General features: G+C 44.6%; 1 protein-coding gene across 1 annotated transcript in view; it reads left to right on the top strand.

The window, feature by feature from the left end:
- Nucleotides 1-24,993, top strand: part of pknox2 (pbx/knotted 1 homeobox 2) — a 425,919-nt gene that overhangs the window by 171,512 nt on the left and 229,414 nt on the right. Inside the window, exon 3 of the mRNA XM_078198931.1 lies at nucleotides 7,166-7,182. The gene's annotated coding sequence lies outside the window, so the exon portion shown is untranslated. The remainder of the gene's footprint in view (nucleotides 1-7,165; nucleotides 7,183-24,993) is intronic.

Below are 24,993 nucleotides of genomic sequence, written 5' to 3'. Positions count from 1 at the left end.
TGAGGCCACAGCTGGAATACTGTGTGCAGTATTGGTCCCCTTATTTGCGGAAGGATATATTGGCCTTGGAGGGAGTGCAGAGAAGGTTCACCAGGTTGATACCAGAGATGAGGGGTGTTGATTATGAGGAGAGACTGAGCAGATTGGGTTTGTATTTGTTGGAATTTAGAAGGCTGAGGGGGTATCTTATAGAGACCTATAAGATGATGAAAGGGCTGGATAGGGTAGAGATGGAGAGATTCTTTCCACTTCGAAAGGAAACTAGAACTAGAGGGCACAGCCTCAAAATAAAGGGGGATCAGTTTAGGACAGAGTTGAGGAGGAACTTCTTCTCTCAGAGGGTGGTGAATCTCTGGAATTCTCTGCCCACTGAAGTGGTGGAGGCTACCTCGTTGAATATGTTTAAATCACGGATAGATGGATTCCTGATCGGTAAGGGAATTAGGGGTCATAGGGATCAGGCGGGTAAGTGGAACTGATCCACTTCAGATCAGCCATGATCTTATTGAATGGCGGGGCAGGCTCGAGGGGCTAGATGGCCTACTCCTGCTCCTATTTCTTATGTTCTTATGAGATACCTTGTCCGGTGACTGCGGCAAAATGCCTTGTCCTATGACCACTGATTTCCTGATGCTCGTAAGCAGAGAGATAAAGTTGCATGCATGGGAGTTGCATGCATGGGAGAGACAGCCCATGGATCTTTCTATCTCCGTTTCCATGTGGGTAACTAGTGCTACATCATCAGTGTAGAGGAGTTTTTAAAAAAATCTTTGCTTTCAGTTGTGAAAGATTGTGGGGTCTGCTATCTGACCTAGTTTGCATGTAGACTCATTCAGACCAAGCTGCTGGTTTATAAGGCCTTTGTTCTCAGCGCCTTGTTGTATGCCTGTGAACCGTGGACAACTTGCAGCTATCAATAAGAGAAAGTCAGCAATTTCCATCTATGCTGTCTGGGGTGAGTAATGGGTATGTCACTGGCTTGGGTACATCAGCAGGTGGGAAGATGGTCACATCCTTGAGGACTTTCTGTATGATGAGGTAACTGGAGCCAGACAACCAGCAGGGCTCGTAATGCTTCACTTCAAGGATGCTTGCAAATGTGACACAAAGACGTTTAGTAGCTTCATGTATGACACTTGTGGCTGAACCTGCCTCGTGAGGATTGGTCTCTTCAACCATCAGCAAAGATGAAGACACGCCATCTGAAATGGATTGGTTGCTCCATGTCCATCGTCTTTTGTAGAATCTGACATATGCAAGGATGCTCTTGGAGAATCGCTGTATTTTCCGCATGCACCATACCCACATAACCCCCTTCCAGCCCAGGGTACCCATGAAAACACCAGCATTGGCGACTGCTCAAACAGAGATCAATTATCGCCACATGATCTGAAGTAGAAGCTGGGACCTACCCGCGCTGCATGGCATCGTGTCACGTTGACTTGTGTATTTGTTATGTTTTAGTTGGGAGGTACCGGATGCTTTTAAAGATTGAACCGTCTGATTACAGATTTGTAGGAAGTGTCTTCAGCAACATCTGCTCACTGTCTGTCAGTGGAGTTTGCTCCTGAAAATGTTGCCTGGCCTCCTGAGAGTTTTTGGATAAGAGCTTTGAAACTCTTGCGACTTGGAGGCCCGGAGACATGAATTTTAATATGACTCACTGCCTTGATATTTGAGTGGAGTCTCCTGGGAACCCCCACTATAATTTGACTGGATTTGTAGGTACTCCGAGACTTTGAAGACTGGTGCTGTAGCACAGGGCATAAACTAATTTGGGGAAAAAAATAGTATCCCGTGGTATAGCTGGTCTGAAACATTTGCTTTACGATGTGTGGTGATGAGCATTCACAGAAGGCGCACTGAACAGGATCCTAAAACGGAGACCACCAGTTTATGGCTTCTGTGCATTACTCTCTTTTCTCTTTGTTCTTGCTGTGTTTTTTGTGTGTAGTTTGTTTGAGTTTTTTGTGTATATGATTTTGTGTGTTGGGCATTTAGGTTGATTTGCATTCACATGTGCGTGTTTGTGTGGATTGTGTGTGTGTGTGTGGATTGTGTGTGTGTGTGTGGATTGTGTGTGTGTGGATTGTGTGTGTGTGTGTGTGGATTGTGTGTGTGTGTGTGTGGATTGTGTGTGTGTGTGTGTGGATTGTGTGTGTGTGTGTGTGGATTGTGTGTGTGTGGGGATTGTGTGTGTGTGTGTGGATTGTGTGTGTGTGTGTGGGGATTTTGTGTGTGTGTGTGTGGATTGTGATTGTGTGTGTGTGTGTGGATTGTGATTGTGTGTGTGTGTGTGGATTGTGATTGTGTGTGTGTGTGTGGATTGTGATTGTGTGTGTGTGGATTGTGATTGTGTGTGTGTGGATTGTGTGTGTGTGTGTGTGGATTGTGTGTGTGTGTGGATTGTGTGTGTGTGTGGATTGTGTGTGTGTGGATTGTGTGTGTGTGGATTGTGTGTGTGTGGATTGTGTGTGGATTGTGTGTGTGTGGATTGTGTGTGGATTGTGTGTGTGTGGATTGTGGTTGTTGGGTTTTGCCTGTCTGTATGTTGGGGTAGTGCTGTCAGAGGGCTTTGGAAACGTGTCGCTCTGCAAAGTGATCACATGATACCTTATCTAATTTGACATTCACATCAGAAATATTTTAATTACAATCAAACAAACTTGTCCCTTTTGTGGCTTCTCTGTATTGTGGTTCAAAATAAAGGGAATTCTGATTCCTAGATAGATTGTCTTAATTTATCTCAATTTTTGGCAAGAAGCGATTCCTGTGTGTTCCTTTGCTCTTTGGAATCTGCGTTTTGAAGTTTATGCTGTTGGGTGTTATGGCAGATTGGTCATATAAATAATCTTACTCGCTCATAACTCTGCAGCTTTAAATTGAGATTCCCCATTGCCAAACACTCCCTCCCTGAACTAATCCGTATCAAATTCATGCAGGAATTAATCTAGTGCTTGCAGCAGTCCAGTATAAACTTGGCAGCATTAAAACCTGTTGGACTGCACTCGCCTAACAGGAAAACTGGAACCCTTCCTCTGGTGGCCCGGTGGGCATATGCGCCAGTCTATGGTTTCATGCAGAGCAGGATAGCCCCAGGTTCAGTGAATGGGTTGTCTGGAATTTGCTGGTCTCAGCTGAGGTAACACTGGTGTTGTCCTTCTGTTAGAGAAGAAAGAAAATCCACACGGTCATGATCAACATCCAGTGACTCCTGCTGAGGGTGCTTGTGGCAGTAGACATTGTGAGCTGATTTAACTCGTATTCATAGGAGGGAGTTTTCCCATCCCACCTGCCACTGGAATCATAATGGGTAGGGAGGGCGGTCCATGCAAAGGTCCGTTGACATGGGCAGGATTTTCCGGTTTTGGGGTGAACGCAGCCAGGAAATCCCGTCCATGGAATTTTACTGCACAAAAAAAAGAGGCCCTTTGGCTCATCATGTCTGCGCCGGCCATCAAAACACCTAATCTAATTCCATTTTCCAACACCTGGTCCCTTCACCATGGCCCTTCATCCCTCTCTTTCCCACTCCTAACATTCCCTCTCCTCCAACGGACAAAATATTTGACTGCGGAAAATAATAGTCACTAGTGATATGCCTTTACCTGATGTGTACGGAGAGACACCCTTTCTGAGCTCAGCGAAGCTGAGGGCGATTGTAGCTCTCGTTTTTGCAGACCTTGTTTGGTCTAATCCATGGATTGACCTTCTGCATGACTCACGTTCTTAATGCCACAGCCAACATAGTCACTGGAAGGGAGAAGAAGGGAATGCTCAATTGTAGGAACTGTGCCACAGCAGTTCAAGGTCATCAGGCACTCTTACCCCTCCACCCTTGGTGCACTTCTATGATGTCCCTATCATAACAGCAGCTGAGTGCCCCTGTTTTACTGTTAAATTACTGTCCTACAGCACACACTGGAACATTCCCTTCTCATAGCTGCTGTGCGTATCCACCACCATGCAGTGGAGCAGGCCAGCATACAAGAAAGATTGTTACGACAGGAGCACAGAACGAAGTATGAGACGTGCTCCAAGCTGTCAGCTGTTATGTGGGTGTAGCACATGATTTGACATTTCAGATTCTCGTCCTGGTTTTAACATGGGGGAGGTTGTGGGGAGCTTGCCATCTTTAAAATGTATTTTAACTTGCTATCAGTCTAAATTGGTATGGTTCTTCAGCATTGCAAACTTTGAATGGAAGTGATATATTCACTGGAGTGAGCCATGTTCTGGATACATTTACCCAAAACCTCTCCACCCCTCTCTCTCCTTGCCTTTAAAAATACTTCTTAAAGCTTGCCTTCGTTGAGCATTTTTCTTACAGTATCACTGAATTCGTACAGAATCACAGAATGAGGCTATTCGGCCCATTCTGTCTGTGCCTTATCTCTGAAATTGCAGTTCATTTCATACCATTCTCCTGGCTTCTCCTCATAACCCTGCATAGTCTTCTTTCTTGGGTGACAACAATGGTTAGCACGGCTGCCTCACAGTGCCAGGGACCTAGGTTCAATTACCAGTTGGGTCACCTTCTGTGCGCAGTCTGCACGTTCTCCCCGTGCCTGCATGGGTTTCCTCTCACAGTCCAAAAGACATGCTGGGTAGGGTGCACTGGCCATGCTAAATTCTCCCTCATTGTACCCAAGCAGGCACCGGAGTACGGCGACTTGGGGATTTTCACAGTAACTTCATTGCAGTGTTAATATAAGCCTTACTTGTGACACTAATAAATAAACAAACTTTTTAGATAAGCATCTAATTCCCTTTTGAATGTTTGAATTGAATCTGTTTCCACCACACTCCTGGACAGTCCATTCCAGACCCGAACCATTCGACGGGTGAAAAAGGTGCTCCTCAATTGCTTTTGGTTCTTTTACTTTAAATCTGCGCCCTCTCATTCTTGATCTTTTGATGAATGGGAACAGTTTCTCCCCATCTACTCTGCCCAACCCTCATTTTGAATATCTCTATCAAATCTCCTCCCAGCTGCCTTTTCTCTAAGGAAGGCAGTCCTAACTTCTCCAATCTAACTTCATAACTGAAGATCCTCATCACTAGAACTACTTTTGTGAATTTTTTCTGCATTATTTCCAATGTCTTCACATCTTTCCTAAAGTGCAGCACCCAGACCGAATAAATGTCATTCAACATGTCCTCCTTGCTTTTGCTCACGATGCCCCTGTTAATAAAGGTTATAAGATATTGTATGCTTTATTAACAGCGCTCTTGACTTGTCCTGCCACCTTTAGTGACTTATGCATATATACACCCAGATCCCTCTGATTCTGCACCCTCTTCAGAATTGTGACACTTATTTTCTATTGTCTCGCCATGCTATTCCTACCAAAGTGAATGACTTTATATTTCTCTGCATTGAACTTCATCTGCCATCTGTCTGCCCGGTCTACCAAATTGTCTGTATCTTGTACAGTATCTTCCTCACAGTTCACAATACTTTGAAAGTTTCATATCATCTGCAAACTTTGAAAGTGTGCCCTGTGCACCATTGTCTAGGTCATTAATATAAGCTCAGGAAAAGCAAGGTTCTCAACACCAAGGGTGGCACAGTGGTTAGCACTGCTACCTCGCAGTGCCAGGGATCTGGGTTCAATTCTGGTCTTGGGTGACAGTGTGGAGTTTGCACATACTCCTCGTGTCTGCATGGGTTTCTTCCGGGTGCTCTGGTTTCCTCCCACAGTCAGAAGGTATGTAGGTCAGGTGGATTGGTCATGCTAAATTGCCCCTTAGTGTCCAAGTATGTGTAACTTGGGTGGATTAGCTGTGGTCGATGCACGGGGTTATGGGGATAGGGCAGGGGGGAATGGGCCTGGGAAGATGCTTTTTCGGAGAGTTGGAGCAGACTCAATGGCTCCTTCTGCACTGTAGGGATTCCCTGGAAATCTTCCTTCAGCCTGAGAAACATCCATTAACCATTACACTTTGTCTCCTGCCACTCAGCCAATCTTCATGTTGCTACTGTCCCTTTTATTCCTTGAAGTACAACTTGTGTGACACTGTATCAGGTGCCTTTTGGAAGTCTATGTACTCCATTACACTGACCCCATCTATTTACTCATTATTTCTTATTCTAATTATTGAATGAGCTTTCATTGTAGCTTGTACCTGCTCTTCCCCGACCCCTATCCCTGTACAGCTAAGCTAACTGTGGTCTTGGTTCTGGCTGAACTCTCCAGATGAACCGTCACTCCCATCAGTATTCTGAACAGAATACTGGTTGGAAAGTGGGATGCACACAGGACTGCTGTCCTTTTTACCTGCCTGGTGATCCCCCTCTTCCTGCATAGAGGGAACGCCTCTATCTATAAGTGTGCTTTCCCCAAAGCTCTCTGCCTCGTGCGCACAGAGATGATGTCAGTGCTGTTTAAGTTTTGTAAGCCAGAGCTCAGGCTGCTGCAAATGATTCTGCACAAATGGTTATCCAGGAATGGGAAGTGTCCTGGAATTCGCATGTAGCACCAGATGTGTACACTCAAGGTTAGAACGGCCCTGCCATTCCCTGGTTTATTATTTAACTTCACTACTGCTAAAAAAAATAAACAATAATAATAATTGGGGCGGCACGGTAGCACAGTGGTTAGCACTGCTGCTTCACAGCTCCAGGGACCTGGGTTTGATTCCCGGCTTGGGTCACTGTCTGTGTGGAGTTTGCACATTCTCCTCGTGTCTGCGTGGGTTTCCTCCGGGTGTTCCGGTTTCCTCCCACAGTCCAAAGATATGCGGGTTAGATTGATTGGCCATGCTAAATTTCCCCTAGTGTCAGGGGGATTATCAGGGTCAATGTGTGGTGTTACGAGAATGGGGCCTGGTGGGATTGTGGTTAGTGCAGACATGATGGGCCGAATGGCCTCCTTCTGTACTGTAGGGATTTTACGATCATCAATAAGCTTTACTAATACTGGAAAATTTGACCAATAATTCCACATTTTACTACAAGTAATTAACGTTAAATATAAAATAAGATGATACCCACCAGCTACTCACTTGTTATTCATTATTCCTATTTGATTTTTTTTATTGCTTTTAATTTGCCAGCAGTTGGGAATTACTCCCTAATCAGTGATAGTCAGCAGCCAATCAAAGCCAACCAAATTGTGACTTTCCTGTGATGTTACGCCTCAATATTTGTTTCCACCCACAGGTGCTGATGGCTCCCAGGTTAGTGACAGCGGTGGCTAATCCCCCTCGCCAAGCTCTCGTCTCTTTTCTGCCTTCTCTCATTGCTTTACTGACCCTTTATTTGTCTCAGTGCAATGCTCCTGTGATGCACCTTGGATGCTTTGCTATATGAAAGGGGTTCTTTAAATGCAAATTGTTAGCGTTTGATGTGACCAGTCCTCCAATTCCGTCCTGAAGGTGACAACTCTTACTGGTCATCTTGAGGGTGATAATGGTTGACCTGTACCTCATTTATTTACAAGCCGACTCTATATACGGAGCGTGCACAGGCTGTGCGACGTACCTGTTGAAATGGTCACTATCCTGCCAAGAATGATTGGACAGTGATTGAGAATGGAAACTGTGGCTAGTTTTCTTCTTCCCCCATCTGAAGTGAAGTGTAACTGTGAGTGGAACCGGCTAAATCTCACAAGATAAGGGGTCAAAACTGGGAGCTTTCTTTTCTGTAGGATGAGGAAGAATGGTGTATGAGATCGATGCGACTTTGCTGTCTCTAATTTATTAGCGACTACACTTCAAAAGTACTTAATTGCAAAGTGCTTTGAGATGTCCTGAGGTCATGAACAGTACTATATAAATGCGTGTCTTTCCTCTCTCGCTTGTTTTACCAGATTGAATTATCCCTGCGCTGGTGAACAGATGGCAGTACTCACACTGCCAAGAGTAAGGATCACACCATTAAACCAGCATAAGACATGGCACCAAGTACGTGCCAGCCTGGAAATCATTTAAGATTCATGAGATTCCATGGACGGCTCCCCTGATGCCTCAGTTAGTAAATGTTATGGCTATTGTGGACCCGAGCCATTGCAGATATACTCCATGTTTGATCTTGAGTCCGAGTTAGCTAACTTCTGATGTTGCCCTGAGGTCCTTGGGCTCGAGAAGGCAAAATTACTCAGAAGAGTGTATGCTTGTGTGTTTTTGAGCGAGGGTGGGATTGGGCTTGGCTGTGTTGCCTCACTCGGTTGATCAGTCTGCTGCCGTCATGGAGAATGAGCATTAGCCAAGGTGCCAGAGATCAGGCTGTCTGTTGAATCTGCAACTTTGAGGAGGAGACGCATGGATGAAAGGAAGTGATTGTGAAAGACCTCAAGCAGTAAGAAATTCAACTCTGCACACACCCAAGGATTTATTTTCAATGTCTAGTCAAAATGCTGAAACTGGTCCACTGCAACTATCTGAAGATTAGTTTCTGAATTATTTGGATCTTGCTGTGTAGTGCATTTGAATTAATAAAGTAAAATTTATTTATTAGTGTCACAAGCAGGCTTATATTAACACTGCAATGAAGTTACTGTGAAAATCCCCGAGTAGCTACACTCCGTTGCTTGTTCGAGTATATTGAGGGAGAATTTAGCACGGCCAATGCACCTAACTAGCATGTTTTTCAGACTGTGGGAGAAAACCGGAGCATCCGGAGGAAACCCACACAGACACGGGGAGAATGTGCAGACTCTGCACAGACAGTGATCCAAGCCGGGAATTGAACCCAGGTCCCTGGCACTGAGACAGCAGTGCTAACCACTGTCCCAGTGTGCCGCCACCAAGATTTGCGTTGAGCGTGAACCTGACCACTGAAGTGTCTGATATTGTCAATCAAGATACTCACTACATAAGTTTCCCATTTCTCCTATCGCAGGGAATCATTTTGTAGGCTGCCCCTGTCATTAATTGTGCACCTGTCCCTAGCTGACTATGTGGAATAGGAGATGAACAATAGACAGAGTAACTTTTTAATCCCTGTCTCTGTTTTTTTTAAATACCTCTAATAAATTTCGAGTTCCAGTCACTCATAATCAAACCTCATTACTTCCCATTTAACTTTCTTTCCCAATGAAAAGTTCTGCAAGTTTCAACAATTTACAGTAGACTGCTTTTGAATGAAGTATTGTTTTGAGTTGGACAGATTGTATGTATTTGATGTGGGACTACTGTTTTACTGAGGGTCTGAATAGCACGGACACAAGTCTCTTTCTGACTTGCATCATCTTTTGACTTGTTATCTCTCTGCTATTGAGAAGTTCCTGATAACCAATCCTGGGGTAGAATGTGATTCAGTATTGGACCATCTTGAGGTCCGATCACTATGGGGGGGGAGAAATGGAATTCAACCAGCCTTTCATTGAGCATAGCTTTTATTTTTCAGTGCCTTCTATAGTGTATTGTGTTTTTTGCACAGTGTTTCTGAGAAATTTCTTGCTAGTTGTTGTTCATTACCTGACTGATTTATGTAGCAGCATGATGGATTATTGATCTGTCCACTCGCGAGGTATACAGGTACAAAAAATTGCAAGAACAGCAATGAAGCCCCCCAACCTTCACGTTTCTGCTATTTCCCATTTTGATATATCAAGTGGTTATCCACCCCCCCCCCCCCATTGTCTTGTATATTTGGAAAATTGGCGGTGGGGGGGGGGAGGCATCCAGCCCACAAATCTATAAAGTTTCATCATGTGAAATATGGATTGAGTCGGGCCCGATTGGGGCTTTTATGTTGAGAGACAAAGATCACTCACAGTGGGTGGGATTTTGGTCTGGCCACTGCCAACTGGGCTTCCCATTGTTCACACCCTCCCACGGTGGTGGGGGTAGCCTTTGGTGAGACTGCAAGATCCTACCGGCAGCAACAGATGGAAAATCCCACCTATAGATATGCTGGTTGGTCTTTCTAAAATTTTAAAACTAAACAAAGATCTTCAAAATGGCTGAGTCTATGTTCGCCTGTGACCCCTGAACAAAAGCAGCTACCAGGCAGTTTCGGGATAACCCGTACCTCATTACCTCTGAGGAGCAGCTAATGACCACCTATGGACAGCACAGCTCAAATTCAAAGAGAGCTCTATCTTTAATAACCCAGGGTGATCGACAGGAGATGGACTGTCAACTCAATCTTAGACAATCCCTGCAAACCTTCCTTTGAATTCCCAATGGCTGAGACATTTTAACAATCTTTGGAATCCAGACTATGGGCTAACGTCATTTGTGAAAACCTGGTGGCGAAGTGGGGAGAGCTGGGAGCCAAGTGGTTTGTGGAATAAGTAATATTTATCTTGCTGAACTGCTTTAAAACCTGTCTAGCAAGCCACACTGAAGGTGCTCTGGCCACATTGGACATCTGCCCCATACACCCTGTTTCTGTTGGGAGTTCTGTGCCATCGCCTGCAAGACTGATTAACCTCTGTGTATCTATCTCATCTTGCAAAGTCAACACCACCAGGAGTGCAGAGAAGGTTTACCAGACTGATTCCTGATATATGAGGAGGGATTGAGTCAGTTAGGATTGGATTCGCTGGAGTTCAGAAGAATGAGGGGGGAATCTCATAGAAACCTATAAAATTCTAACAGAACTAGACAGGGTAGACGCAAGAAGGATATTCCCGATGGTGGGGATGTTCCAGAACCAGGGGTCACACAGTCTGAGGATACAAGGTAGACTGTTTAGGGCAAAGATGAGGAGAAATTTCTTCACCCAGAAAGTGGTCAGCCTGTGGAATTCATTACCACAGGAAGTAGTTGAGCCCAAAACATCAAATGTTTTCTAGAAGGAATTAGATAAAGCAAATGGGATCAAAGGATACGGGGGGGGGGGGGGGGGGGGGTCGAAGGGCCGAATGGCCTCCTCCTGCTCCTATTTTCTATGTTTCTATGAAAGGGAAATTCCACAACTTCGGTTTTCAGTCTGCCAATGTCCGTGAAGGAACACCTCATTGGACTTTGATTCTGAGCTCTGGAACTCGCGTGAACTCTGTGTACTATCTCTATCCCTCTTCTTACTGTCTGAATGTCTGAATGTGGAGGCAATATCGTGATCCTCCTTTCGTGTTTTAATTGTGTGCAATAAACTAACCCCTTTTACTTCATCCTATTTGGAGTTTGCTGTGGGGCTATTAATAGTAATTGGATTGGGGTTGGAAAATGCACCACCACTTATAGAGAGGGAAAGAGATCAAAACACTTTTCTGTTTACAGATGAGTGGTGAGAGGAGAAATTAATGCTGTGCAAATGAACCCCCCCCTCCTGTTCGTAACAATGTCTTTACCAAGATTCCTAGCTGTAATTTTTTTTACTTTTCGTTCGCTTCCACCAGGCTGACCTTTACAAACTATAAATACCACTGTGCAAGCCAGCAGCCAGAGAGAAAATATCGTCTGTCGTCAGCACAAGGGGGTCAAATATTTATTTTGCAGTCGCAGTCTAACTTTTGCACATACTTGCCTCCGATTTTCCAGCTCTAATGAGGACTTGATCTGCTTATGCTGGATCCAAACTGATCATGTGACATTTCAGACAGCCCATCAAATCTGAATCTCTCCACAGTCTATTCGGTGCCTTTTATGAGGTGAAGGTTGTCCATTGCAGAATGAGCTGTATTTCTAAATGGAGGGTGATGTTAGTGAGACTACTGGTACATTGAACGGGGACTACCTTCTGCGTTTCTTTGCTTTTCTTTCCTATATTTCCTCAAATTCTTCATGTGTGGCCCTAGATATTAAATGTTGTGATAGATGATCTGACTATCGGAGCACCACCATTAGGCCTGATCTGGCAGTCTTTCAGTGCACAACACCAGGTTATGATGGTGATGACTGGATAATTCCCCTTTAATCTTTTGAATGGAATAACTTTGTAATAACGCACTGGCTGCAAATCTCACCCTACCTCCAATTCATTGGCTGGCTAGCATGGCTATTGGCACCACTCGCTGATTGGGAGTAAGAAGCCTGGCTAGGTTCCGTCCCCTCCCGCAACCCAGTGTTATCATCCTGGCTGGTACCAGCCACCTCAGAACAGAGCTAGGATTTTCCTGGCCTGCGTACTAGGCAGGGCGGTTTAACATCATGAAGGAGTGAACTTCCTTTTGTACTTCTAATGCTGGCAGTTAAACCAAAGAGATTAGTGGAACAAAGGAGAATTGACTCCCACAATCTGCTCTATTGTTTCTGGTTTAGTAAAATACAATGGTGAGTGTAGCTATTTCAAATGTTCTATTTAACCTGTGAAAAGTGCTCATCATTACAATAATAGATTTGACTCTCTCTCCACCCTGCTCCCAGCACCAAATTTGGGGTATAGCTGGAGAGAGCATTTCGATCAATACAGTCCTCGGAGAAGTACCACTGATTTGAGGCTTGTATAGCCTGACGTGAGCAATTTCAGTTGAATTAAGAAAGGAGAGTTTGCATGTACAACGTGCCTCATCACATCCTCTGACATCCCACAGCACGGCACCTCACTGTACGCTAATTTACACATGGCAAGTTTTTACATATACAGCAGATGAGGTGAGTAACTTGTCTGTTTTTGATCATGGTGCTTCATAGAATCCCTGCAATGCAGAAGAGGCCATTCGGCCCATCAAGTCTGCACCAACTCTCTGACAGAATATCTTATCTAGGCACTATCTCTGTAATCCCACACATTTCCCATGGCTAATCTACCTGACCTTCACATCTTGAGACACTAAGGGGCAATTTAGCATGGCCAATCCACCTAACCTGCACATCTTTGGAGTAAGAAGTCTCACGACACCAGGTTAAAGTCCAACAGGTTTTTTTTTTACCAGGTGACTCAACTGATGAAGGAGCAGCGCTCCGAAAGCTCATGCTACCAAATAAACCTGTTGGACTTTAACCCAGTGTTCTGAGACTTCTCACTGTGCCGACCCCAGTCCAACGCCGGCATCTCCACATCCTTGGAGTGTGGGAGGGAACCGGAGCACCCGGAGGATAGTCACACCAACACAGGGAGAATGTGTAAGCTCCACTCAGTCTCCCAAGGCTGTAATTGAACCCGGGTCCCTGCTAACCACTGTGCCACTGTGCTGCCGTTTGAGGGAATGTTGGTGCAGGAGAACTTGTAGACCTGCCAATGCAGTCATTTTCCCAACGGAACAGGGGCCTCAGTTTAACACCTTATCCACATTGGCGAGTACAACACTCCCTCAGGGACCACTCATCCTTCAATTTTTACTTACGTTCTGGTGACTTCAGGGGTGTGCGTTCTGTCAAGCTGACTCTGTATTTATGTAGTGAAGAAATCGCACAAGAAGCATACTGATATGACACAAATTAAATTTGTAATTATTTTAATTCTCCTGTAAAATGTCCAAACCAATATGTTGAAAAAACAATGATAACAATGTTGTGTCTGGGTGCTCCCAAGTCTTTGCATAATCGCACTTCTAGCCTCCAACATCACTAAAACAGGTTATTTAGTTATTATCTCATTGCTGCTGGTCAGGACCTTGCTGTCTGTAACCTGGTGGCTGCATTTCCATACATTCAAACAGTAACTACACTTCAAAAGCACTTCATTTGCTGTAAAGTGCTTCCATTCATTCAGAGGGCATGAAAGGCACCTAATAAATGCATGTTTTTCTTTTTGAGTATATCTCTAAAATATAGGGAGAGATGTAGGCACTATTGCGACGTATATCCTGCACTATGCTGTAAGCATGTCTCAGATATGTCTATTGATTGCGCTATTGTAATATGTTACACCGTGGGCGATGGCATGGTGGCACAGTGGTTAGCACTGCTGCCTCACAGCGCCAGGGACCTGGGTTCGATTCTTGGCTGTGTAGAGTCTGCAAGCTCTCCCCGTGTCTGCATGGGTTTCCTCCCACAGTCCAAAGACGTGCTGGTTAGGTGCATTGGCCGTGCTAAATTCTCCCTCAGTGTTACCCGAACAGGCGCCGGAGTGTGGCGACTAGGGGACTTTCACAGTAACTTCATTGCAATGTTTATGTAAGCCTACTTGTGACTAATAAATAAACTTTAAAACTTTTCTCAGTGCATCAGGCTAATGGAATAAATGCGTACAGACTCTTTTTCTTTCTCTTGCATCAAATTAAATCAAAATTGTATTTATGTGTTGAGAAATATTTTGCACAGTTTCCCAGTCGACGCCTCCTGCAGCGCAGACACTCGCTGAGGGTGAAAGAGAGCATTTGGCTTGGGGGCTTATTTTTATGATTTCCTGCCTGTTACTTGTTGCTCACGGATACCATAGATATCTTTGACAGAGAAACACTGGATTATTTCCCAGCTCGTGCTGTCCAGCTGTTTATAAGAGGCTAATTCATAAGAGGCTGTTTGAAATGCTACAAGTCACCGTTAGTTTGCTGAAGAAGTTTCTGATTTTTATTTGGTTGTAGAATTTGTAAGGAAAATTGCAAAGCAATAAACTATTTTGATATATTGTTTAGCACTGTTAGGGACCAGAGGTCCATTCCCATTTTGTTTTTATCCCAAGTAATAATTAATTGTCTGATGAAGTACAGTATAACTTAAATGTAAAATAAAGCAATCCTGAGTCAGGGAGTTAGTGTTGGTTGGAAACAGAAAAGCTACTGTTACAGGTCCAATCCAACATTGCATCCTGCAAACCTTGTACACCAGCATTCACCTCCAAGTCGGAAGGTGATGCTTTCTGATACCTTTGCAGGATGGAAACACTGGTGCCTAAACATGGAATTAAAGAACCCAACTAAACTGGTTTATTCCACTTTGACCCATATATACATACCTAAGTGCCACAGGAGGGTGCTATTATGCTCCTCCCTCCTTCATGAATAAGTTACACAAACTTCAAAATCAATGCAACTTGTATACATTTCTTGTTTTTCGACCATTTGCAAATCAATCTTAACCACTGGTTTCCCATTCCTCCTTGACCCAAACTTTCAGAACTTGGGGAAAGGCCTTGATCCATCTGGGCTTGAATATGAAGCGAAGTTTCCTCCAGAATAGACTGATTTCTAGAATGGGGCTGGAACCAATACATTGCTGATTTATTCTGCAATGGGTGACACCGTTCCACTGTGACCTGATTTTACCTTTGATCTCCAATTGAAATTTCCACTTCATCAGAAATATCTATCTAACTCTGACTCAAATATGAACTGGTTTCAGGAATGACTTGATTTGGCATAACTATTGGTACTCTACTTATACCTAATATCCAAATCATCAGACTCATTTGATTCTTCTCAATCTCCTCCTTTATGAACCTCAGAAGGTAACCATGACCAATGTGTACAAACATAACCTCTCCACTCGCAAGCAAAATATGTGCAAGGACCACGTATTTTCACAAATCTTCCTGATGGTTGTTTTAGCCCTTTAGGATAAACTTTTATCTTAACTTTCTGGTTCAACTTTAGACTTCTTTCATTGTCTCTACCCTAACATGAATCTCTTTCTGCCTGCATTGTTGTTCTTCTACTGAGTGTGTGCTAAGTATAGCTTCAGCAATAAAGTTTTTTAAAGTTTTATTTATTATTTGTCACAAGTAGACTTGCATTAACACTGCAATGAAGTTACTGTGAAGATCCCCTAGTCGCCACACTTCGGCGCCTGTTTGGGTACACTGAGGGAGAATTTAGCATAGCCAATGAACCGAACCTGCATGCCTTTCGGACTCTGGGAGGCAACCGAAGCACCTGGAGGAAACCCACACAGACACGGGGAGAACGTGCAAACTCCGCACAGTCACTTAAGCCAGGAATTGAAGCCGGGTCCCTGGTGTTGAAGCAGCAGTGCTAACCACTGTGCCACCATGGCGTCCATATGAAAACCTAGTTGTAGGCTGTCTGCTAAGAAACAATTCAGTCGGCATTCTGTTGGTAGCATTGTGAGGTGTGTTATGATGAACAAAAAAATTGTCAGCTTGTAATTCAACTGATGTTTCATCCGATTTGTACCTAGCCTAACTTAAGAGCACACTTAACAATTTGTACTGTGCAGTCTGCTGCTCCGGTCGAAGCAGGATGATTTGGTGGAACTCTAGTGTTTTACCCTGTTCATCCTCACGATCATTTTAAAATCCTCTGAACAAAACAGAAGTCTATTATCAGACGCAATTCCCCCTCTAAATTTGCAAGCAGCAAACAAACTATGCAAAATATCAGTTTTGTTACTTGTTTGATTCATTGGAATCTCCTCAACATGCTTTGAATAGCTCTCTCTCTTCAATTTCCCTAGCTGGCCATGCCCCTGGTTGCAAAGGTGGTGGCTCCTTTTCTACTGCTTGTCGTGGTCTCTGTCAACACTAGAGTTTAGTGTAACACTGGCTTATTTCCAACACTGGCTATTCAGTTTTGCCTGCCTCGTGGTTTTTTTACTGTAGGTGCTTCCCAACCACAAACTACTTTTGAAACGCATCTCAGTTGTTCGTAAGATCATTGCTGTTGATATCTTACTCACTGCCATTGCTTCTGTTTTCTTGGAGTTCACTTAGGAGCTTTGTTTCATCCCTCCCTTTAATGCAGATATCAGAGCAAATGTGTTTCTCGAAATCTATGCAAAAACAACCACTCCAGCCAGAGGCCGAGTGCAACAGATTTCAGTTTTTGCTTAAGTGGGCATTTTGAGATTTTTGAATAAGAATAATATATTTGCATAGGTAACTAACGTATCACATCCTGAGGGTGATACCAGGATTCATATCCAATGCCTTGTTAGATTTCCTTCGATGAATGTAGAAAGTATCACTATGTTGTATGCAAGTTCTGTTTGGGCGGCACTGCTGCCTCACAGCGCCAGGGACCCGGGTTCGATTCCCAGCTTGGGTCACTGTCTGTGTGGAGTTTGCACATTCTCCCCGTGTCTGCGTGGGCTTCCTCCCGGATGACCCGGTTTCCCCCCAAAGTCCAAAGATGTGCGGATTAGGTGGATTGACCATGCTAAATTGTCCCTTAGTGTCAGGGAGACTAGCATGGGGTAAATGCATGGGGTCATGGGGATAAGACCTGGGTGGAATTGTGGTCAGTGCAGATATGATGAGCCGAAAGGCCTCCTCCTGCACTGTAGGATTCTATGATTTGTGGAAACTTTACCTCTTTAATTCTTCTTCACGTCAACTCAGTTGGCTGGACGGCTCATTCATGATGCAGAGCAGCGCGGGTTTAATTCGCACACCGGTTGAGGTTATCCATGAGGGCCCTGCCTTCTCAATCTTGTTCCACACCGAAGGTGTGGTGACCCTCAGGTTAAATCACCACCTATCACTCCCCTTACCAAACCCCCTCCCCCCCCCCACCCCCAAAAGGGGAGAGCAACCCATGGTCATCTGTGACTATGGAGACTCTATCTTTACTTTTAATTCCTCTTCTTTTGGTGAGTTACAGTCCAAATGATGTGGTCCTCTGCTTTCACTTTTCTTTGATCTTTTCAATTTTTTGTTATCGAAGTCTGGATTACTCTTTTGACCTCTTTGTTCCTCTCTCTGGATTATTTGTCCTGCTTTTTTTCTTGTGTCTTTTTTAAGATGCCTTTGATTTTTCTCTCTGATTCAGTGTACCTTTTCTGACTCTGTCTGCTTGTTGACTCTTTCCTCAGTGACTTTGAGAATAACTTCTTTCACATTGAAAGAAGCTGTTCTGGTGCTGTAATTTTCTTTGTGTTCTTTGGCGTTTTAGTCCAGTCGGGCAGCATGGTCGGTGCAGGCCTGGAGGGCCGAAGGGCCTGTTCCTGTGCTGTAATTTTCTTTGTTCTTTCACATTGATTTAATAGTTCACTTGGCTCCAGCTCAGATATTCTGAGAGGTCTGTTACGTCTGCTGCTGATTTCCATTCTGTGTCATGGAGCACAAAGTGTTTAAAAGAGATGAGGAGAAGTAGACCAGCTGGAATGTGAAAGATGGATGGAAGAAGATTTGGAAGGACCAGGGCCTATCTTGCACCTTAAACAGGAGATTTCAGATTATAGGTGGTAGTTCTCTTTGGGTGTGTGAAGCGTGGAAACTTAAAAAGATGGGACACATTGCAGGCCTGAAAGATCTTTGGGCATGGATTTTATTTTTGCACTTGGTGTGACCTGGTTATCACCAGCATTAAAAGAACACAATGTCATCAAAACCAGGTTCCAGAGTGCTGTGGGCCTCAGTAACTGAGTACAGAATGGGTAAGGAAATAAAGCAGCTGGGTGTCTGCTGCTACTGACTGCTGTACGTAATGTCTAGGTTTCGAAGGATGACTCAGGTGATTCTCTGAAGGCAGCAATCACCCAGGCATCCAATATCTTTGTAAGAAGCAACACCTTCGAGAATGGAAGGGAGAAAACTTGGCAAGTGTGGTGAAGGAATTTGTAATAATGCTTTCTGTGTAACAAATTGCATTAGATTAATTGAACAGTGCGTATTGAAACCACTTTGTTATGGATTAATATTTTGTAATGACGGTACATAAGATTGGGTCTTACTAGATCTAAGTAAGAGGCAGTCATTTTTACCTTAGTGAGCAGATCCAAGTTTACAGAAGAAGGCCATTTGCCCATTGCATCCCTTTGCTACAGGAATTCACAACCATCCTATTGTTTTCCCCATGGTCCTGTATCTTCCCCAGTTTCAAACATTTATTCACCCCTTTAAACAGTGCAGAGTTCCTGCCCCTACTCCATACCCAATAATACTGTGCAAAGAAATTTCCCCTGACCTTTCTATTGCAATTTGAAATTAATAACCCTCTATTTACTGCTCCCTAAGCCAGAGAGAATAATGTTCCCCATTTCACACCACTTAAACGACTCAGAATTTAAAAATATTTAGGGAGCAATAGAAAAAAAAATAGAGGAGGCAATGGTATGTTGGGAATGCTGTGGAGACACTGGCTGGAATTTTACTGCCCTGCTGCCACGGAAATCGGAGCCAGCGAGGGCCGGACAATGGGAAGGTCCATTGACCTCGGGCAGGATTTTACGGTTTCAGAATGAGCAAGGCTGTAAAATCCCACCCACTGATTCGAATTCCACTATGGCAGATGTTGAAGTTTGAATTCAGTAAAGATCTGGAATTAAAAGTCTACTGATGACCATGAAGCCATTTTCGATTGTTGTCAAAACTATCTGGTTGATCAGTGTCCTTTAAGGGAAGGGAATCTGCCGCCTTGCGTGGTCTGGCCTACCTGTGACTCCAGATCCACAGCAATGTGGATCTTCAAAGGACTCTTAACTGCCCTTTGAAATGGCCCAGTTCAAGGGCATTTAGGGATGGGCAATAAATGCTGGCCCAGCCAGTGACACTCACGTCCCATGAACAAATAAAAAGAGAATCTGCTCTTAGCCTTCAGTGGAAAGCGAAGGAAGAGTATGGCAAATTGTTCTACATGACCACAAAAGTTTTCCTGTTGAGAAGATTGATCTCCTCTGTACACTCTCTGTGGCTTTAATACCTTTTGTATGAGAGGGTGCCAGGATGCCTCACCAATGTTTTGATAAACTTATTATTCATACTTATGTTTTGCAACTAACACCCTGATTATAAAACTAAAAACACTTTTGATCTTTATATGGTTTAATCTAGTTGCATTTATGTGTCATATTTTGCGACCGTTGATGTCCTAAAGAGTTTGTGGCTAATGAAATGTTTTGTGAAGAAGAATCCCAATTGTACTGCAGGGAAATAGAGTAACCAATTTGTGCGCAGCCAATTCTGAGGGAAGACATGGAAATAAGTAACTCCTTTGGCTGAGAGATAAATATTGGTTTGGACATAGAATAGAATCATAGAGTCCCTACAGTGTGCGAGAGGCCATTCAGCCCATTGAGTCTATACTGACTCTCTGACAGAGCATCTTACCCAGGCCCTCTCCCCTGCCATACCCCCAAAACCTCTCACATTTACCATCTCTGATCCATCTAACCTACACATCTTGGGACACTAAAGGGCAATTTACCATGGCCAATCTCATTAACTGCACATCTTTCGATTGTGGGAGGAAACTGAAGCATCCAGGGGAAACCCACGCTGACGCAGGGAGAACGTGCAAACTCCACACAGACAGTGACCCAAGCCGGGAAGCGAACCCGGGTCCCTGGCGCTGTGAGGCAGCAGTGCTAACCACTGTGTCACCGTGCTGCCCCATATAATTCTGGAGAGTTGACACCCTCTACCGTGTCTATCTCGTGGATTCTTGGTTTCACTTTGTTGCTTCAAATATTTACTTCTGTGACGGGGCCAACAAATAAGCAACTCACGGTCACAGTTCTGATCAGATAAATTGCTGCTAGGACCAGTTAGTTGCTCAGTTGATGCAATCCTTTTCCCATATAGCCAGCTTCCTGCTTTAACTGAGACGCAGGGAGAACGTGCAAACTCCACATAGACTGTCTCCCAAGGCCAGAATAGAACCCGAGTCCCTGGAACTCTGAGGCAACAGTGCTAACCATTGTTGTCCTTCAAAATAGTCATGATGTGGAGATGCCGGCGTTGGACTGGGGTCCAATGCCGGCATCTCCACATCATGGCTACCATCGACATCGCAAACTGCTGGCTCTAAGTGGAGATGATCTCCAAGAAGGTCACGCATATCGATTTCAAAATAGTGCCATGGGATCTTTTGCTTTCAGCTGAGCGGTTTAATATTGGCACCTCCAGACAGTGCAGCACTCCCTCAGCTGAGGTCATGTGCCCGATTTGTGAAGTTGGGCCTAAACTGATGATCTTCAGACACAGGAACAGGAGTGCTATCTGTGAGCCAGGGAATAAATTTCATTATGCTGCCACTAATCTATTTATTCAAAGTGCCACACTTCACCTTCTAGGAGGATTTATCAAGAGAGGTTTTTGTTTTAAAAAAAAAGTCTTGCTATCAGTTTTGGTCTCAGCAATATTTTGTGTACTAAAGGCCAGCCAGATCATCGTAAGCCAGGTGGCTGACTTGACAAGTGGCTCTCGGTCTAATGGCCAGCATGGCTCAAAATGAGCTGGCAACAGCTGTTGGCCTACTCTGGGCCTTTGAGCATTCACAGTGGCTTGGAGCTGTGGTAACCTGAGTTTGAGAAGAGGTTAAGATGAGCATTTTAGCATTTTTTTTAAAAAGAAAAAAATTATCTCTCGCAATTATGACTATTTCTTCCAGTTGAGTCATAACAAGGATGTTGCCATGGTTACAGATTCTCTCAGGCTGTCCCACCCAATAAAAGCAGGATGAAGAGCGAATCGGAATCCGCGGGATTTATGGGGATTTAGCAGATAGAATTTTTCTTAAAATTAAAACATTAAATGTAGCGAGATCAGAAGCTGCAGTATATGTTGTGCAATGAAACCTGGCTACAAAGGCAGGCAGACTCAATGTGGACCAGAGCGATATCTAGAGTAGCCACTTTCTCTCTGGTTTTTTTTCTCTCTGAAGTTTGTTTGATTAAGCTGTTGTCTGTTTTGACAGCATGGAGTGAGGAGATAACTACGGTGTGTTTTGATCGCCTGTGTATCCCTGATGACTGCTGCACTTCTGAAGCTCGGAGGAGTGGATTATCCATGTAGTCTATTACTGCAGCTTCTAATGACCTTTTCCCCCTGTACGCTGCTGTATAGTCACAAAGCAAATTACCTTATCGTTAAGTAACTGCTGCTATGATGTGAGCGCACTCGCTTGCAACAGGCCACTGTACTTGCCAGTGCCGCAGGCCAGATTCAGTCCCTGGTCAATGATAAATGACCTCACTGGAGTTGGTAGTGACCATTGATGGTCTCTTGATACAGTTGACAATTCCGGTGGGATGCATTCAGATAAACGGGCCACGATTTTACCAGTCGCCCTGCCCATCAATGGTCAGAGCAAGCCGAGAAATCAGGATCGCGCCCGATTTCTCGGCTCTCGCAATCTTACCGACACCAGATTATTTAAATTTATTTGAATATTAATTTCCATTTGTTTAATGAGCCCGGCACTCAATCGCTTGGGCTCACTTGCCTTTATAGCCTTGCTGGGAGAGGTTCTCTCCGTCGAGGAAAATACCTGCTCCCCATGAATGGGGAATAGTCGTGTTGCCCTCGCTGATGGAAATGGAAGCCATTGAGGCCCCCCGAGAAGTCGAGGGCTGGGGGGAGTGCCAACCTGGCACCCTGGCACTGCCAGTCAGGTGCCTTGGCAATGCCCCATAGGCATTAATGACCATATGCTGGGGGAGAGTTAACTGGTGGCGATCACCACACCTCGGGCACCTTGGCACTGTTCACCGATTTTGGGTGGGTTGGTTAAGACTGGCTGGTACAGCAGAGGCCTGACAGATCTCTCTCTTTTTTTCTCTCTCTCTCCTCAACACCAACATTCCATGTTTGTCCTGAAGTCTCCAAGAAAAAACTCCAGGACACTGGTGTGAGAAATCCGGGAGAAGAATCAGAGGGGAAGAATGCTCTTTCTCTCTCATTTTCTTTGAACATGTTTGTTATAAAATATTGAGTTTGAAAGAAAGGAGATTCAATGGACAATCGTGAATCATCCGATTTGATAGTAAAATTCGACTTGCTTTCCAGTTGGTGTATGAATGCGAGTTTGGACCTGTGGGGAAATTGATGGTGGAAACTTGGATACATGGCAATTGTTGGTGGGAGACCATGCGCGGAACTTTACGAGAAAAATTTGAAGTGTCCAGCTAGCGCAAAAAATGGAAGAGTTGCAGATCTGTTTTTTGGGTGGGTTTTTATTCCCAATCTGGTGCACATAGTGCATGAAAAGTGGGCAAGACTGTTTCTCGCTACGAGAAGCAGTGGGCGGGGCTAGACTCAGCAGCCAGCTTGATCAGGCAGCAGAGGGAGCTATTGAGCGTTGCAACCTTTGTGTCTCTTTCCAACGGGGAGGGAAAGGGGGAGAGAGAGATCTGTCAGGCCTCTGCTCTAGCAGCCAGTCTTAACCACCCCTCCCAACACTGGCCCCCTGATGGGGCAAGGGTGTGAGGGGAGGGGGGGGTGTGTCAGTTGGTGTCAAGGAGTGGGGGAGAGAAATTGAATGGCTGGGAAAAACTGGGGAAAGGGGGCATGCAGTGTGAGATGGAGGAAGGAATTGAGGGCTCTTGGGAGTTGTGTACTGTGGCGTGGGTGAAGAGAGGGAGACTGGGAAAAGGGGATTGGCAACTGGGATGCAGTGGTGGGTGGGGGGGGAGTGGGAGGTGAGATGATGACTGGGTCGGAGCTGTGAGAAGGAGCAAGATGGTCCAGGAGTGGCACAGTGAGTGATATCTGGAGACCTCACTTGTGGATAAATAGTGAAAGAATATTTCCACTGGCAAAACAAATAGAGAACTAGGGAAGAAGTTGGAGAATTTTCAAAGAAAACAAGGAAGAAAGGAAATTCTTGAATAGAGGGCTATTAGGTAATGGGATAATTCACTGTTGTAGAGATAAAAATTGGGTTTCCTCTGAGTGCTCCGGTTTCCTCCTGGAGTCCAAAGATGCAAAGCCACCATAGTCCCAGACGACCATATGCTGAGGGAGAGTTAACTGGTGGCAATCACCACACCTCAGGCGAGGGGCAAGGTTGAGAAGGCGGGGCCTTCGTGAATAACCTCAGCTGGTACGGGAATTGGACACATATTATTGGTGTCACTCTGCATCACCAACCAGCCATCCAGTCAAAGATAAGTAGGTTAGGTGGATTGGCCATGCTAAATTGTCTCATGGTGTCCAAAGATGTGTAGGATAGGTGGATTAGCTATGGGAAATGCATGGGGTTACAAGGATAGGACGGAGGGGAGAACCTGGGTGGTATGCTCTTTTGGAGAGGCAGTGCAGACTCGATGGGCCAGACTCTTTCTGCACTGTCGGGATTCTATGGTTCAATTCAATGGAAATGGGATACACATTTGAAAAGGAGGAATATAAAGAGATCTGGGGATATGGGGTTATTTAAGAGATTGCCAGCACTGGGGCTGAATGGCCTTCACCTGTGTTGTATTTTCTTGACTTTCCTCCTTTTATTGAGTCCAAGGTTGACGTAAATTAAAAATGTCCTCGCTAAGTTGAGGACAAGGTGCCCTATGGGAATTGCCCCAAACACTGGGTTCACTTCCCTTTGCGCAATCTCTCAGCTTGGTTCAGGTTGGTCAGTTATAACATGTGGAGACCAAGTACAGATCAGCTCTGACTGAGGTTCCCACTTCACAATTGTCACTTTTACACGGAACCAGAGTTCAAGGAGGTGGGGAGAGGGATAGGGCCTGTTAAAAGCAGTACTGACTTGACAGCCTGATCGTGCCTTGGGCTGGGGGAGAGGGATCTCTGGCTGCAGTAACAAGACATGTACCAATAGGTTATAGGATTACTGCTAGTTACAGGTAGCATTATGGGAATGTTACACATGTTAACATTTACATGATGACTGTCGGTGAGTTATTACATTACTGTTAGTTAAAAGGGTAATTTTGAGGGTTACCTGCATTACTATTAGTTACCAGTGCAATTTTAGTGCGTTTTCATTTAGTTATTGATGGAATCAAAGATCCTTCCACTTTTGGTTTCCCCTCCAAGTTGCTTCTACCCTCTGGCCCTGCCTCTTTTAGATATCACAGGAATGCCTCCAGCCAGAGCTAGCAAACCCAACCAGGAGTGCAGTGAGCGCAAGCCTTTCTTTGAGGGAGAAACCATCCCATGTTGCTTTTTAAATAAAAAAAGGCAGAGGAGTTGAATGAACAGCAGTGCAGTGTTATCTGATTTCACGGTGTTCACTGCCCTCTGCAACAGTTTACAGATCAATTATTCCACATAGTGGAACAGAGAATTGTCCAGTAAACCCTTGGGAGCCAGTGTTTGATTTCGCATCAAGTTTGGGAAAATGTTATCTTCTGAAAAAAGCTTAAACGTCTAGGCTGCAATGTGTTTTGAAGACCCTTAGTCTTAAGGGGAGGGATTGGTGGGAGAACATCCTTTGCCTCACTTGGCAACATGTGTTTCACAGCTTTTTCTGTTAGTGGCTGTAACTGGCAGAAACTTCTAATGTAAGCGATTGTACTTGAAAAGACACAATGCTGCAAAAATGTGAATGACTCAATGGAGTCTTCTAGCCAGATGTT

This window comes from Mustelus asterias, chromosome 27, assembly GCF_964213995.1.
Source record: "Mustelus asterias chromosome 27, sMusAst1.hap1.1, whole genome shotgun sequence".
Taxonomy (NCBI): domain Eukaryota; kingdom Metazoa; phylum Chordata; class Chondrichthyes; order Carcharhiniformes; family Triakidae; genus Mustelus; species Mustelus asterias.
The sequence above is the reverse complement of the archived record's forward strand: the minus strand, read 5'-3'. Positions and strand labels throughout refer to the sequence as shown.